The sequence below is a fragment of the Procambarus clarkii genome, chromosome 79 (genome assembly GCF_040958095.1).
Source record: "Procambarus clarkii isolate CNS0578487 chromosome 79, FALCON_Pclarkii_2.0, whole genome shotgun sequence".
Classification (NCBI taxonomy): Eukaryota; Metazoa; Arthropoda; class Malacostraca; order Decapoda; family Cambaridae; genus Procambarus; species Procambarus clarkii.
In genome coordinates this window covers 14621633-14640065 of record NC_091228.1, presented here as the reverse complement: position 1 = coordinate 14640065, position 18433 = coordinate 14621633, and the positions used below count along the sequence as shown (strand labels likewise).

The following is an 18433-nucleotide window of genomic DNA, read 5'->3' as shown; positions in this document are numbered from 1 at the left end:
GTCTTCCCCACCATCCCCCCCTCTCGTCCTCCCCACCATTCCAAACTACCTCATCCGATGCATTCTATAATGGTCTGATGCTTCCATCAGAAAATTGGGAACATCAAATGATCTGATATTCCCATCACTGAAAAATAAGAACAGCTAAAAAAATGAAATGAAAAAAATAAAAAAATAAACTATACTCATGAAATGAACAGTATGGTAAACAACACAGCTCAATTTCAATGCAATGTCACACAAAATTATTAAATCGAAATGAAAATAAATTGAAATCTATGAAAATTGAAATTATCAATGCAATCGGAAATATTGAAATAATATCGCAACATAATATAGTGTGGGTTGCTCTTACGTGCAACAGACGGTGCTGTTTTTCAAAAAAGGCATGGTTTTACCTGTCACAAGTGTGGCATCTATACTTATACTCACGAAATGAACGGTATGGTAAACAACATAGCTCAATTGCAATGCAATGTCACAATAACATTTAATAACAATAATAACAATAACATTTAAATATACTTTAAGATATAATCTAGAAGAAAATAAGAACATTGAAACGGTTCATGAACTCGATTTCAATAAAGGACACTATGGGGAACTTTGAAAAACAGTTAATGAGTATAATTAGACAGACTTGTTGCTAGGCAGAGGAGTAAATAATGAGATATATGGCAAATTTTGCAAAATATACGGCACACAAACATTCATACCCAAACAAAGCAAAATGCTAGGTAAGAACAAAGCAGTTGGCCCGTAGGGGAAAGGAGATACCCACAAGACTGGAATACAAGTCATTAACAAGCACACAAGTACTACACCACACAACAACCGCACTACTACCAGAACTGGACGAATCACTACCAAAACAACACATTGCACATCACTACCAAAACAACACAACACAACACAAGCATTGGCAAAGAATTATAGACCAGTTGCACTAACATCCCACATAATAAAATTATTTGAGAGTGATCAGGAGTCAGGTTACTAGTTTTATAGAGACCAATGACCTCCACAATCCAGGCCAACATGGATTTAGAGCAGGAAGATATTGAAATACCTCTTACAGTTATCTCTCATGTCCTCTACTTGTACAGTTATCATAGTCTTGTGTGTTGGTGGTGTTGTCGTCGTTGATCCTTCTCTACGGACAACCCAACCCACACCTCGGTAGAGTGCTTATACCTCACTAGGAGATCACCCTTGGCACTTCTGGCTCTTGGAGAGGGGCTCAACGTCACACGTTTAGGGGATGCGGCTCCAACACTTAGCCTCGTTGTCACGTGCACACACCCACTCGAGCCGCTGTGACTCCCCACTCTCTCCTTAGGTAATATGATCTCCTCGATCCCCTTTTGGCTTATTAGTATTACCTTCTACCCTGTCCACAGCAGTGGTTCTTGGTTCTTTCTCTCTCTCTCTCTCTTCTTCTGTACTATTTCATGGGAAGCCTCACTAGGACAAGGGCAAACACCAGCAAATTGGGATACATTTACTGGACAAAGCCCATACACGATACATACACACATATAATAATAATGAATCCTATACTCTATAATATTACAATCAGGTTGCTCTCCAACACAACCAGAACTCTATTATCAGCTTATCAAGTGGTATCCTATCTCCTGGTTCACCACCTGATACTATCAACCTCCTCGAGTTGATCAAGTCTACATACACTGTTGCACCATCAGCAAGAGAATATATATATGTATCTATAAATGTGTACAAAGAAAATCAGCATATGAATGCAATAACACGTATCAGTATAAATATTCATTGATACACAACAATGATCAATCGATCACTCTATCAGCCCTAGAACACATACATCTGTAGGTAATCCAGCCTACGACTGTAACTCTAAACTTCAGTATAAAACACTCCTTGACATAAGAATGCAAATAGTCACTCACCTCTCACTGCGTCTTGTACGCTAAAGACAACCAAACACTATCAACTCCCTATAAGTGATCCACCAGAACTTCCCTTCCACCTCTGGAAGTTCACTACCCCAATATCCTTAGGTTCTTCTGGGCTTCACTACCAGGATCCTCTGCAGCTCCTCCAGGCTGCTATCATGAAGTTTCCTTGAGCAACTACGGTGCTTCACCCTTCTGCTAGGTTCCTCCACAGCTCTCTTGGCTCCTACACCACCTCTACAGAAGCACGTGACACTCCTCTTCACTGCTTCTCCTCTCAGCTCGAGGTTCTCTCCTCCACTACCTTGGAGTCTCATCAATTACCTCATCTAGCTGGCTTCGAAGTTCTCAGCAACTTCTTCCCCAAAGACAAACCTGCAACCCATCGACACTCCAATAAAATGTTCCCCTTTAACACATAAACAAAAATAACCACACAATATGCTTGCCTCAAACCTCTATCTGTCCTCTACATACAGTGAGAGTGGACTCCCCCATTTGGGGGGGGGTCCATACTCCACCTCGCCCGGCGGCGGTCCTCACTCGCTGGGCAACCCGTTCTCGCAAATTTAATAAGTCAATATTGACTTATTAAATATGTGCATAGGTGACATACTTAACATAATAGATACCCTTAAAAAGATTCATAGAAAACACCGACCTTACCTAACCTTTTTAGTATCTTAAGATAAGCATCTTATTGCTTCGAATATACAATTATTACCTAACCTATAATAGGTATAGGTTAAGTAATAATTGTAATTACGAAGCAATAAGATGCTTATCTTAAGATACTAACAAGGTTAGGTAAGGTCGGTGTTTTCTATGAATCTTTTTAAGGGTATCTATTATGTTTAGTATATCACCTATGCACGTAGTTAATAAGTCAATATTGACTTTACGAATTTGCGAGAACGGGTTGCGCTGGGAGGGTCTTCCTCCGTCAGGAGCCGGGCTCCCTCAGTCGTCTGTCAGAGCTCAGAGGGGACGGACGTCGCTCCGTGTTCCTCCCTCTTCACTCTCCTATTTCAGGCTTTCTGCCTTATTAAAACATGTCTAACTTATAAATAAACATTGCTACTGTCGCTGGGCACACGACCAACTACAAGCAATCACTCTGAACTGGCGTATATCGTGCTTACCACAGATTAACTGGTCGAGGGCGCTCTCCCTCTGACGGCGTCTGGTCACGGCGCTTCCACGGCCCACAATAATGCCTCTGGGCGATTTAATAAACACTTCGTCGATCAGGACTTGAGACCACAACGTTCCCAGCTCGGTTCCACAGCTGGTACGTCTGCACACTTCTCTTCTCTTCGAGATATATCACTAGGGGTTCCCTTCTGGCGGGAGCTCAAACGTAGCGCGGCTTTCCCCTGCGATGTCTGGCACTCAAGTGAGGTCAAGGTCCTCCGTAAGCGAGCCTCACGCCTCCAGCAAAATGTCCACATCTCCTAGCCAGTCATTTATCTGTTTTCTTCTTCATTGCCCATAATCTCAAACTGTTCATTGAATCCACCATACCATTTTTCATATGGGTTATCACCTCAATATTTGCTAGACCTTCTAGTTAGGTCAGGCTTGCTGAATAACTCTCAAGGAGGGAGACTCGTTTCTCCTGCAGGCTGAGATCATAACACTCCCCTCACCTTATTTTTGAGAGTTATTCCAGTGGCAAAGCTCGGGATAATACATCCGCCACCACACTGTCTCTTTCTTCAACCGATTGGTTCGACCGGTTAGTCTGTTTACATACTCCCGTAGGAGTCTACAACTAGTTCGTTGCTCCTTGCAACATCTGGCTCCCAACTCGCCAGAAACATGATCTTCTCATAAACAATCTGACTTCCCTGACACCTCTTGGCTAGGCTGTCCTCCTTGGACGCCTGCACTCCATCGGTCCACTCTACTTACTGTTTCCACCCTCCGTTTCCTCGTCTTCTTCTCTTCACGTCCAGAGTCAGACATCTACTGTCTGTACCTCCTCTGTCGTCTTCACACTTCCATCTACTGCCATTATACTTTCGTCTCCTGTCATAATACTTCACTCTCTCGTCTTCACCGACGATTCTCCCTTTCGTCTCCTCATTTATCTGAGACCTCATCCTGTTCGACCTACATCGAGTCCTCGGCTTTCTTCTATTCCTCCATGCTTGCATCATCATCCTCTTCCCACACTTTTCACCTCTATACCACTCCATTTCTTCTCCTTCAACTCTTCTTCGTTCCCTAAAAGTTTCTTCGAACACTGTACTACAACTAACAGCACTCGACCGTACATGTCGCTTTACCTCTCCTAGAGTGCTCGTAAGCATCTCTCCACACATACTGTCTCTTCTCCTTTTATTTTCTCGGCTATTACTTTTCTTCATTATTTCTCCTCCACGTTGTCTGTGAAACATGTCAACTCCTGACATCTCAAACAACTTAACTCCACTATCCCTATGCCTCTGTGCTCGTGGACCACTTGACGCTCTATTCCCGTCCTCAGTATGTCCACATCTTTCCTCATTCCTACTCAGCACAGTTGCATTCGCCTTCCGACCCTTAATTTCAGCAGTCTGGGCTCTACTCAGGTCCGCTCTCTTCACATGATTCTTCTTCGGCTGGGCCATCTTCACTTTCGACCTCACCGAGACTCCATTCTCCTGGGCTGGACCCTCATCAAACAGCCACGCTATACCTACGTCGATATCTTCCACCGGTTGAATCGACACTGTCTCATCTTCTCCAGCGTCTTCCTTGTCGGCCACTTCTGCCTTCATCACTACCGAGACAGGGTACTCAATGGCTTGGCGGTCTCCTGACTCATCTCCTCGGATGTCAGTCAGGTTCACACACTCAGGTGTCCCACCCGTGCAGTGGCCTTCTGGGCACTCCTCTGGCACAGTCTCCGCCATGACTCTTGGCAACACCTTTGTCCCACACAAGTCATTTCCCAGGATCACTTGGACTCCTGGAACAGGTATGTCTGGGCACACTCCCAACATCACCTCTGCCGACACATATTCCGACCTTAGCAGAACAGTGCATACGGGCATGTCACTCTCAGACAATAACCCACATACTCTCATCTTACCACTGCCAGCTAATCGTCGATCATTCCCAATCAGGCTTCTTGCACTCGAGCTCTGATTAGCTCCGGTATCCCTTAAAATACCAACTTCTACTTCAGGTTGGCTTCCTATTCTGACCCAACCTTTGCTCATGAACGGCCTATACCTCTCGTTCACTAAGTTCGCTCTCTGTGGTTTGTCTTGGAACACATTAGTATATTTCCTTCGGGGGTCACACATGGCCAGGGTCACAACTCTCTTGCCCTGCCGACAATCTCGCATCACGTGACCCAATCCGTTACAATTGTAACATCTCATCTGGGAGAAATCTCTCCTATACGTACCAGAGTAGCTCTGACTCTGCCCACTCGTATTGGAGTTCCTCGGGCCAGACGTACTACTCGCACTCTGTGGAGCTTTACTGGACTCTTGATTTCCTGGATAACGATCAGTTTCTCGTTTTGCTCCTCCATCTTCACTTTCAGACGAAGTGTGCGACCTACTCTTCTGAGTTTTAGGGTACTTACTTTTATCTGCCCATTTATCAAAATTCTTCTCATCCCAGACTCTTCTGGGTTTCTCATAATTTCTTCCTCCCCAGACTCCACTGGGTCTGCCATTGCTGCGTCTCGCCTCGCTTCTCACTCTGTTCTCCCTCAAGCTCTTATATGCTTCGGTAATCATATCCGCCCTATCTGCGGCATCTTTCACCTCCTTTATCCCTGCTTCTTGGATCTTGAACTTTGTTTCGGGATGCATCATCTCCAAGAACTTCTCCATGACCATCAGTTGCTTCAGGTCAGCGTAAGATCCAACTCCAGCAGCCTCAATCCACTTCTGGAATCGTCTTTCCAGATCCCTTGCTGTCTCAGCAAACGTACATGCTCCAACTTTGATCATTTCTCTGAAGCGCTTCCTATAAGCTTCTGGGGTTAACTGAAACGAGCTCAATATGCTGCTCTTTACCGTGGCATAATCCTGGCACTCTTCCAGTGACAATTGGGTGTATGCCTCCCTGGCTGCACCGGTCAATCATAACTGGACCAGCTGGGCCCATTCCTCCTGTGGCCACTCTTTGATGCTGGCAACTTTTTCAAAATGCTCGAAGAAGCTCTCTGCCTCTTCGGGAACAAACAAGGGAATGTCCTTCTCCCTAACCCTAACATCTGGTGGGTGTGATACCTGGGTGGTGCTCTCTGGCAACCTATGTTCAATCCTTTGCTCAGCCAAGGTTCTATTTGCTTCTATCTGAATTTGTTTTGTTCTCTCTTTTTCTTTTTCGACCTGGGCTTTTTCTTTTTCTTTCTCCTGTTCCAACTCCAGTTCTCTTACTCTGGTTTTCTCTTTTTCTATTTCCAGTCTGGTTTTCTCTTTTTCTTTCTCCTGTTCCAACTCCAGTTCCCTTATTCTGGTTTTCTCTTTTTCCTTCTCGGCTTCATTTTTCATCTGGAGTTCTAATTTCATCTTTTCCAGCTGGAACTCTCTCTCCTCACGCTGCATCTGGAGCTCTAACTGGAATCTTTCCAAGCTCCTATTTCGGCTACTCCTGCTACTGCGGCTACTCTTGCTGCTCCTACTCGATCCCTGGGATCTCACTTCATCCTGCCCATCATCCTCCTTTCCACTTTCAGCTCCTTTCTGGGCTCCTTGCTCTGCCGCTTCACTTTTGGCTCTTAACTGCCTCAGGATCTCATCCTTCATCCCAGCTACTTTAGATGCTTTCAACCTAATGCCACATTTTTCTGCTATTTGTTTCAATTGATCCCTCGTGCAACCTTCTAAATCCTCAGGCTTGCCTGACTCCACAAACGCTTGCACCTTATCCATCATGTCCTGTGAGTCTTCCCAAGAGAGTATACACCTGCGGTCACACAGTTTATCTATTTCAGCAAGGGTGTACAAATCCACTCATGGACAAGGTGTGGGTGTCAGTTCACTCTCCCAGACACAGGCCCCCAATTTATTATAGTCTGTGGGTTGGTTGGTTGGTGGTGCTGTCGCTGTCGATCCTTCTCTACGGACAACCCAACCCACACCTCGGTAGAGTGCTTATACCTCACTGGGAGATCACCCCTTGGCACTTCAGGCTCTTGGAGAGGGGCTCAACGTCACACGTTTAGGGGATGCGACTCCAACACTTAGCCTCGTTGTCACGTGCACACACCCACTCGAGCCGCTGTGACTCCCCACTCTCTCCTTATGAGATATGATCTCCTCAATCCCCTATGACTTACTAGTATTACCTCCTACCCTGCCCACAGCAGTGGTTCCTGGTTCTTTCTCTCTCTCTCTCTCTTCTTCTGTACTATTTCATGGGAAGCCTCACTAGGACAAGGGCAAACACCAGCAAATTGGGATACATTTACTGGACAAAGCACATACACGATACATACACACATATAATAATAATGAATCCTATACTCTATAATATTACAATCAGGTTGCTCTCCAACACAACCAGAACTCTATTATCAGCTTATCAAGTGGTATCCTATCTCCTTGTTCACCACCTGATACTATCAACCTCCTCGAGTTGATCAAGTCTACATACACTGTTGCACCCTCAGCAAGAGAATATATATATGTATCTATAAATGTGTACAAAGAAAATCAGCATATGAATGCAATAACACGTATCAGTATAAATATTCATTGATACACAACAATGATCAATCGATCACTCTATCAGCCCTAGAACACATACATCTGTAGGTAATCCAGCCTACGACTGTAACTCTAAACTTCAGTATAAAACACTCCTTGACATAAGAATGCAAACAGTCACTCACCTCTCACTGCGTCTTGCACGCTAATGACAACCAAACACTATCAACTCCCTTTAACACCAGAACTTCCCTTCCACCTCTGGAAGTTCAGTACCCCAATATCCTTAGGTTCTTCCGGGCTTCACTACCAGGATCCTCTGCAGCTCCTCCAGGCTGCTATCATGAAGTTTCCTTGAGCAACTACGGTGCTTCACCCTTCTGCTAGGTTCCTCCACAGCTCTCTTGGCTCCTACACCACCTCTACAGAAGCACGTGACACTCCTCTTCACTGCTTCTCCTCTCAGCTCGAGGTTCTCTCCTCCACTACCTTGGAGTCTCATCAATTACCTCATCTAGCTGGCTTCGAAGTTCTCAGCAACTTCTTCCCCAAAGACAAACCTGCAACCCATCGACACTCCAATAAAATGTTCCCCTTTAACACATAAACAAAAATAACCACACAATATGCTTGCCTCAAACCTCTATCTGTCCTCTACATACAGTGAGAGTGGACTCCCCCATTTGGGGGGGGGGGGGTCCATACTCCACCTCGCCCGGCGGCGGTCCTCACTCGCTGGGAGGGTCTTCCTCCGTCAGGAGCCGGGCTCCCTCAGTCGTCTGTCAGAGCTCAGAGGGGACGGACGTCGCTCCGTGTTCCTCCCTCTTCACTCTCCTATTTCAGGCTTTCTGCCTTATTAAAACATGTCTAACTTATAAATAAACATTGCTACTGTCGCTGGGCACACGACCAACTACAAGCAATCACTCTGAACTGGCGTATATCGTGCTTACCACAGATTAACTGGTCGAGGGCGCTCTCCCTCTGACGGCGTCTGGTCACAGCGCGTCCATGGCCCACAATAATGCCTCTGGGCGATTTAATAAACACTTCGTCGATCAGGACTTGAGACCACAACGTTCCCAGCTCGGTTCCACAGCTGGTACGTCTGCACACTTCTCTTCTCTTCGAGATATATCACTAGGGGTTCCCTTCTGGCGGGAGCTCAAACGTAGCGCGGCTTTCCCCTGCGATGTCTGGCACTCAAGTGAGGTCAAGGTCCTCCGGAAGCGAGCCTCACGCCTCCAGCAAAATGTCCACATCTCCTAGCCAGTCATTTATCTGTTTTCTTCTTCATTGCCCATAATCTCAAACTGTTCATTGAATCCACCATACCATTTTTCATATGGGTTATCACCTCAATATTTGCTAGACCTTCTAGTTAGGTCAGGCTTGCTGAATAACTCTCAAGGAGGGAGACTCGTTTCTCCTGCAGGCTGAGATCATAACACAGTACAGCTACTTGACCATTACGACAAAATCACTGAGATATGAGATAATGATGACACTAACCTCATCTACTCAGACTCCAACCCACTCATATTAAATAATGATGTAAACAATAAATTAAAAAAAAATCCACTTATTAATGTCAACCAACAAACTCACACTAAACATAGAAAGGACCTACAACATCTTACTTGGGAGCAAATCAACAAATGCAATTCATCTACAGTTACACAATGTTAACATCAGAAATAAAAAAGATGGTAAGTTCCTTGGTCTATACTTAGATCTGCCCGAAACGCTATGAGTGCTAGTTGCTTTACAAGAATGTATAACTTCAAGTCACTGTACTCTCCCCCAATGTACCTTCTTGTATATAAAGAAAAAATAAATAAATAAACAAACACATAATAAATCAATACTTACTAAATTTTGTCTATTATGTAGCAAAGAAGCAGGTCTACGGAAGGCTTTTCTGTTGAGTTCGAAGCCCAGATTACTCGTGGTCTCTGAAATAAGTTAAGATTATAAGTATAAAATTTATAAAACCAAATAATAAATCCGGTATTGCTCAATTTCAGATGCAGACGTACTGAATGATATATCAGACTGTCAGCATGGTATTCGATCTGGAAGGTCCAGTGTAACGAATTTCCTCAGTTTCTATGATCGAGCCACAGAGATCTATAATGAATTCTGATCGAGAAAGAGATCTAGGGGTTGTTTTAGATAGAAAACTATAACCTGAGGATCATATTAAGAACATTCTGCGAGGGGCCTATGCTACACTTTTTAACTTTAGAATTGCTTTTAAATACATAGGTCAAAAAGTTTTAAAAGTTTTTTAAACATCTCGTGTATCAGGAGTGTGGAAAAGCTTCAGATGGTGCATTCAGATGATGAATATTACCTAGTTCCTTCATCTGGGAAGAATGAACACATATTGGTGCATTCGGATGATAAAAACTAACTACTGTAGTTCAATTGATCAACAGACTGTATATCATATGCAGACTCTATGTGGATCTGCGGGCCACTCCAAACAACAGCCTGGTGGACCAAGCTCCACCAGGCCTAAAGCACAAAGTGGTGCACTGGCACTGGCAACTTCAACCATAAATGTTCTCAAAGCTTACTAAAAATGATTGAATTAGACTAGACTACAGCAATCTTAACCTTGTATCTGTTTCCACCAATCTTGTTCAGTACATGCTTCAACATATCAGCAATACTTGATATGTAAATATATCTCACTGTGTCATTACAATATGCACCTCCCAACTAGGACAGCATTTGTACCTGTTACAATAATGCATAAACTTTAAGGCAATAGAGTATAATGTATGTCTTTCAATCTCAACATTAGATTTTATAACTTTCTAATGTAATAAATAAATACCATTAAACTATTTTCTGTTTAACTGTTAGAAAAAATCAATTAGATATATAAAAAGAAATAAAAAAGATTACATGGATAGTAAAATCTGGATTCCCAACTACAATTTATATAGATGTGATAGAGAAACTAGGTCAAATGGTGGAGTAGGTCTGTATATTAAACAGCACCTGACGTGCACAGAGCTACTAAACTCAATGTGGTGGTAGAGTGGTGGGGGGGGGGGAAACATTGCAGAAAAAAACAAAAATACAATTTGGTCAACAAAACAGCATTGTTTAAAATAGAAGACATGGGTTGACATTTTGGGGGTAAGGTAGGTTACATTGAGTTAATTAGTTAGTACTTAGTTTTTATCTTAAACTGGTTGGGAGAGGTACAATGTTGCTGTGCTGGTGAAAGAACACCTAAAGGTAAATTAAATAATGATTGCGAATCCACAAGAAGTTGACATAATAGCGCTAGAGATCTGCAATCAGGATGATAAACTTTCCTAAAAGAATTTGACAAACACTTGCTGATAGGACATGAAGTAAATGAAATGTATGTCAAGTTTTGTGAAATATATGATAAAAGCACAACAAAATTTGTACCAAAGGAGAGATGCAGAACTAGGAAAAGGGGTTTGTTCAACAGAAATTGCGAGAGGGCCTGAGACCCAAACACACACAAATGGAATCAATATATAGCAAGAGGCCAAACCCCCAAACATACAAGCGATGCAAAGATGAGAGAAACAGCAGTAAGGAGAGGGACTGAAGGACCATAAATAAAGTGTAAAAATAAACTCGAGTAAATTTTTTTAACTACTCTCGACAGTGAAGAAAAACAAATATTCAGACGATTTGTGTTAGAATCATTAATCTTACACTTTCGGTCATATTCAACAACACGAATACACACACACACATTCCTGTTGCTGTAGCAGGTGATGAATTACACACACAGATCACAATAACGTGATGCATCAAATGAACAAATCCACAAGGGCCGTGACGAGGATTCGAACCTGCGTCCGGGAGCATCCCAGACACTGCGACTGAGCTACAACAGGGTAAAAGGGTTGAAACCGAAGTTCTACTGAACTTACTGGATCCCATAGCCTCTCCGAGGCACAAAACAGGCTTTTACACAACTCCCCCCCCCCTGCACCCGAGCTATGACAACAGGCCGTTCTCCCTCTTCGCCCTTACATCATCACAAAAAGGGTTGAAACCAAACTTCTACTGAACTTCCTGGATCCTTTTACCCTGTTGTAGCTCAGTCGATTTAGGCAGTGTCTGGGATGCTCCTGGACGCAGGTTCAAATCCTCGTCACGGCCCTTGTGGATTTGATCATTTGATGCATCACGTTATTGTGATCTCTGTGTGTGATGATGTAAGGGCGAAGAGAAAGAACGACCTGTTGACATAGCTCGGGTGCAGGGGGAGGGTTGTGTACAAGCCTGGTTTGTGCCTCGGAGAGGCTATGGGATCCAGTAAGATCGTCCTTCCTTTCCTCCCTAGAATCTGGATGTAGCAGGTGCTCAATTGTCAAAAGTGAAAATATTTGGTTTGTCTTCCGAATGCACCATATCGGTAAATTTTTTAATAATCTTTTAAAAATAGTAAATGCCACTATTTTTGCAAAATTATTACAAGATCTATTATTCTAATAAGGGTTTGATAAAATACAGTAGACTGCCTACTGGTTTTACCTGTAATAAGGTTTGATACAGATGATTATGGATATATTGAAATGCTCTTATTGTTAAGAAGCAATTTTTTAAAGAGTATTTTGTAATGAGCAGCTCTGAAAATCAGTTGATTACAGATAATTAAGGCAATGTCTGGGATGCTCCCGGACACAGGTTTGAATCCTCATCACGGCCCTTGTGGATTTGTTCATTTGATGCATCACGTTATTGTGATCTGTGTGTGTGATGATGTAAGGGCGAAGAGGGAGAACGACCTGTTGACATAGCTCGGGTGCAGGGGGAGGGTTGTGTACAAGCCTGGTTTGTGCCTCGGAGAGGCTATGGGATCCAGTAAGATCGTCCTTCCTTTCCTCCCTAGAATCTGGATGTAGCAGGTGCTCAATTGTCAAAAGTGAAAAAATTTGGTTTGTCTTCCGAATGCACCATATCGGTAAATTTTTTATTAATCTTTTAAAAATAGTAAATGCCACTATTTTTGCAAAATTATTACAAGATCTATTATTCTAATAAGGGTTTGATAAAATACAGTATTTATGAGTAAGATGTAATTGTGTCTGACACTGATAAAATTATAAACCATTGTAAACAATTTGTTCACTTTCAAAACTTGGGTAATTACATATGACAGTGTCAGACCACTGAGGAAGAATTGAAAAAGGAATTTCCTCAAGTACTTTCATATTTCAGTAATACATCTTCAGAAGGAATCATTCAAGATGTAATATTTAAATATGAAAGTACTTACGGAAATTCCTGTTCCAATTCTTCTTTCGCGGTCTGACACTCACATTTTTCACCACATGTTAATTTCCGTGATTTACACACAAATTTATATACATACAAATACATATACACACATATATAATATATATATATATATATATATATATATATATATATATATATATATATATATATATATATATATATATATATATATATATGCATATAAATAAAAAAACAAGTAAATGTAAATAATTTTACCTTGCACCTAGATCCACCAAGCCTGTATGGCGTGCGTTTCAGTACTTCGGAAATCTAGAACTATCTAGAATCTCTAATCTGCAATGAAACAATACATATTATTGCACTTACCAAAACATGGATGAATGTAGAAAATACAGAACTATTAGCTGAATATCAAATAAATGGATTTAATCTATTTCACACAGATAGATATATTAGACCGTGTATGTTAGGTAATACCTAACATACCCGCCTCCACACACACTACATTTGAAATGTAGTCTCAAAAAGACTACATTTCAACAGCAAAGATTACTCCATAAAAAATAATTAAATTATTGACCAAAATGAGAGAGGGTTAGCCAACATGAGAGGGTTGTGTTGATTGCCTGAAAATATTTAAATTGTTTAATGTATTGAATGGCATTTTTCCAGTTACAACATTTTTTAAATTACTGAACTAGGTTCTAGGCTTTGCTAGGCTTAATTCAATTATTACAGATAAGCCTAACCTAGCCTAGAACCCAGTGGGTTTTCTTCCTATTGGGGAGTGTTGTACATGCCTCACCTCCACATACACACTAGCACAGCCAGGCCTCGCCTCCACATACACACTAGCACTGCCAGGCCTTGCTTCCACATACACACTAGCACTGCCAGGCCTCGCCTCCACATACACCAGCACTACCAGGCCTCGCCTCCACATACACACTACCACTGCCAGGCCTCGCCTCCACATACACACTAGCACAGCCAGGCCTCGCCTCCACATACACACTAGCACAGCCAGGCCTCGCCTCCACATACACACTAGCACAGCCAGGCCTCGCCTCAACATACACTAGCACAGCCAGGCCTCGCCTCCACATACACACTAGCACTGCCAGGCCTCGCCTCCACATACACACTAGCACTGCCAGGCCTCGCCTCCACATACACACTAGTACTGCCAGGCCTCGCCTCCACATACACTAGCACTGCCAGGCCTCGCCTCCACATACACCAGCACTGCCAGGCCTCGCCTCCACATACACCAGCACTGCCCGGCCTTGCCTCCACATACACCAGCACTGCCAGGCCTCGCCTCCACATACACCAGCACTGCCCGGCCTTGCCTCCACATACACCAGCACTGCCAGGCCTCGCCTCCACATACACCAGCACTGCCCGGCCTTGCCTCCACATACACCAGCACTGCCAGGCCTCGCCTCCACATACACACTAGCACAGCCAGGCCTCGCCTCCACATACACCTCCAACATTACATATAACAACCACCACCATGTGAGAAATCTTTAAGGAATTCTGATAAAGAAAGAGATCTAGGGGTGGTTCTAAATAGAAAACTATCACCTGAGGACCACATAAAGAACATTGTGTGTGGAGCCTATGCCATGCATTCCAACGTCAGAATTGCTTATAAATACATGGATGGCGAAATACTAAAGAAATTATTCACCACTTTTGTTAGTCCAAAGCTAGAATATGCAGCAGTTGTGGGGTGCCCATATTGTGTGCCATCACATTTAAACCAACCAAGCCCACAAATACGTCAACATGGACCAGCACTACACCGTCTAACATACTCTGTCAGTTGTAACAACTAAATTTGTGAATTCAAGACCTAATCTATTGCATAACACAGTGTTAGTACGAGAAAAACATTACTTACATTCGAAGCCGTGTTTTAAAATGGCGGCGGTCTTGTTGTACTGACGCTCCAAACTGTGTGTTCGTTTGCGTATGATGAACGTGTGACAATTTACTACAACAATTATTTAATTATTCTTATTCTTTATTTTACTATTTTTAGGGTACATGAAATTTCAAACTTATTTGCACACAATAATATAATTGCATTGTCATAACCTTTATATATTACGGAAAATACGATGACATGAACGAAGTCAAAGTGAAGTTGAAGTCAAAGTCATTCGCCAAACGTATTAGTCATTTTTTTCTCCCAAACGATAGGGGATAACAAATCCACAGAGAATATAAGTGTACAGTAAAGTCAATTTTATTCAGGAGAGTACATACATAGTTGATTTACAAACATAATGTTGGATTTATAGATAGAGCTAGTGCATACAATACCTAAAGCCACTATAGTAGGCATAGCATTTCAGGCAACCGGGCAGTATATATGGACCCCCTTATTCAAATCTCTGAATATGTTAGATATTAAGTCCCTGCACATACTCTCATGTGTATTTTATATATATAAAACGCTGCACTGTAATGTCAATCCTGACCTTAAAAGCTTCCTAGAAGGTTGTAACGAATCACATGAGCACCACACCAGAAACAAATACCTATTTGATATTCCAAGAGTACGACTTAGTCAAACTAGAAATGCTTTACAAATCAAGGGACCTCGAATGTGGAATGACCTTCCCAATTATGTTAAAAACTGTACCTCTCCCAACCAGTTTAAGATAAATAAAGATAAATTTATAAGTTAAGAAAAATTCCACAAATCAACAACCCTGTTACTGACCCAGTATTTACCCAAGTCTTTCCTAAATCTAAACTTATCCAATTTATACCCATTGTTTCGTGTTCTATCTTGTTTTGACAATTTTAATACCCTATTAATATTCCCTTTGTTATATCCATTCAGGAAATTGTGGTTGATCTCGAACCCATTGAAAATGTGACGACTTATACTGAATTTTGGGCGTTACAGGGCAAAAACATAAGAACAAAGGTAACTGCAGAAGGCCTATTGGCCAATACCAGCCAGCTCCTATCTATAACAGATAACATAACAAACATAACAGTAAAAACCTTTAGTGTGTGTTTGACGCTCACTGATATGTTCCAGCGTTGTTTTATATATGGTGCTATTTTATCTTACGCTTTGTTGCTCTTTTATACCTACGGACTCATAGAACATTCTATTGCGAAAACATTGGCACAAAAATGAATGACGTACATACAATAATAATGTCAGGACAGTGAAATAATTATAAACTTTCAAAGCGCTGTATCGCCCATGTGTCGTCGTGTCACCAATACTGGGTAACAGTTCCGCCACTTCCCACACTCTTGCGGGTGGGCCGCGACCATTATTCTACGTTTATATTCATATCACCGTGTTGGGAATTTCATTGCGAGTACATTGATACCAAAATTAACGCTGTAGGACAAGTGTGGAAGTGATAACAATCCCAAGAGTAAAAACATTTTGTTGCTGTTGGGCGCTCACGGCGAGTCATCTACGTAGGTATTTATTTGGTGCTGGTATCCATATAACTTTTTGTGACCGTTTTTACTAATGTTCTTCTAGAGAATGTTATTGCGAACACGTTGGTACCAAAATGAAATACATAGCTTAAGAACTAAGGTCAGGAGAGTAAAAAGAGTATACACATTTTTGTTTTGACGCTTAAGGTTATTGTGAGTACTCATCGCCTGCCTAGAAACTGGAATTCTGGTTGATCTCGAACCCATTGATAATGTGACGACTTATACAGAATTTTGTAACTATATCATCAAGATTGTAACCAGCTTAGCTAAATGTAGTGTGGGGTTCAGTCCCTAAGCCCATATATGTGCCTCTCTAACCATTTAGGTTACAGGGCAAAAACATAAAAACAAAGGTAACTGCAGAAGGCCTATTGGCCCATACCAGGCAGCTCCTATCTATAACAGATAAACACTAAGTACTACCTAATTAACTCAATGTAACCTACCTAACCACCAAAATGTCAATCCATATCTTTTATTTTAAACAATGCTGTTTTGTTGACCAAATTGTATTTTTACTCTTTTTCTGCCATGTTTCTCCCCCCCCCCCTGTTTTTTCCCTTTTTTCTTATTTTTTCTCAACATAATTCATACTTTAATTAGGCGGATCAGGACATCACCTGATCAAACACATCAAACATCGTTTGACCACCATCAAACACACATTTCGTGTGTGTTTGACGCTCACTGATATGTTCCAGGGTTGTTTTATATATGGTGCTATTCTATCTTACGCTTTGTTGCTCTTTTTTACCTACGGGCTCATAGAACATTCTATTGCGAAAACATTGGCACAAAAATGAATGACGTACATGCAATAATAATGTCAGGACAGTGAAATAATTATAAACTTTCAAAGCGCTGTATCGCCCATGTGTCGTCGTGTCACCAATACTGGGAAACAGTTCCGCCACTTCCCACTCTCTTGCGGGTGGGCCGCGACCATTATTCTACGTTTATATTCATATCACCGTGTTGGGAATTTCATTGCGAGTACATTGATACCAAAATTAACGCTGTAGGACAAGTGTGGAAGTGATAACAATCCCAAGAGTAAAAACATTTTGTTGCTGTTGGGCGCTCACGGCGAGTCATCTACGTAGGTATTTATTTTGTGCTGGTATCCATATAACTTTTTGTGACCGTTTTTACTGATGTTCTTCTAGAGAATGTTATTGCGAACACGTTGGTACCAAAATGAAATACATAGCTCAAGAACTAAGGTCAGGAGAGTAAAAAGAGTATACACATTTTTGTTTTGACGCTTAAGGTTATTGTGAGTACTCATCGCCTGCCTAGAAACTGGAATTAAACTGGAAACTGGAACTAGTAATTCCATCTATCATCTTACTATCATACAAGAGGAGCCACACATCTATGGATCATCCAATAAAATCAGCAGACTTCTAGATGTTACTACTGCTCGGCTTAGACTCGGTTACAAGTATCTCTGGGAATTCTCATAATCTGCTGATGTAGACCTGACCAAATGTAAACTGTGTCAACAAAATTATTCGCACACCCTCCGTCACTATGTGATGGAGTGCGAAAAGATACATGAATTTAGAGACAATTTGCAACCCGTTCTCGCAAATTTAATAAGTCAATATTGACTTATTAAATATGTGCATAGGTGACATACTTAACATAATAGATACCCTTAAAAAGATTCATAGAAAACACCGACCTTACCTAACCTTGTTAGTATCTTAAGATAAGCATCTTATTGCTTTGTAATTACAATTATTACCTAACCTATACTAGGTATAGGTTAAGTAATAATTGTAATTACGAAGCAATTAGATGCTTATCTTAAGATACTAACAAGGTTAGGTAAGGTCGGTGTTTTCTATGAATCTTTTTAAGGGTATCTATTATGTTTAGTATATCACCTATGCACGTAGTTAATAAGTCAATACTGACTTTACGAATTTGCGAGAACGGGTTGCAATTCTATAACCAATGTTCCAGCGATGTGTCAATATTTCATTCAAAATGATCTGCTACCAGAAATTTTAGCCAAATATCCCCAGTTTGCTAACTGTAGATAACAACTAAGTGATTGTAACCTATCCACCGCTG

At 41.7% G+C, this 18433-nt stretch overlaps 1 protein-coding gene across 2 annotated transcripts in view; it reads right to left on the bottom strand.

The window, feature by feature from the left end:
- Nucleotides 1-14944, bottom strand: part of LOC138357684 (uncharacterized) — a 379827-nt gene extending 364883 nt beyond the window's left edge. Inside the window, exons 1-2 of one of the 2 annotated variants that reach the window (XR_011225108.1) lie at nt 14772-14929; nt 13118-13195 (exon numbers count right to left, since the gene is read on the bottom strand). The gene's annotated coding sequence lies outside the window, so the exon portion shown is untranslated. Of the gene's footprint in view, nt 1-13117; nt 13196-14771 lie in introns of both variants that reach the window. The other variant, XM_069314679.1, reaches the window with a different exon arrangement.
- Nucleotides 14945-18433: the final 3489 nt, after the last annotated feature.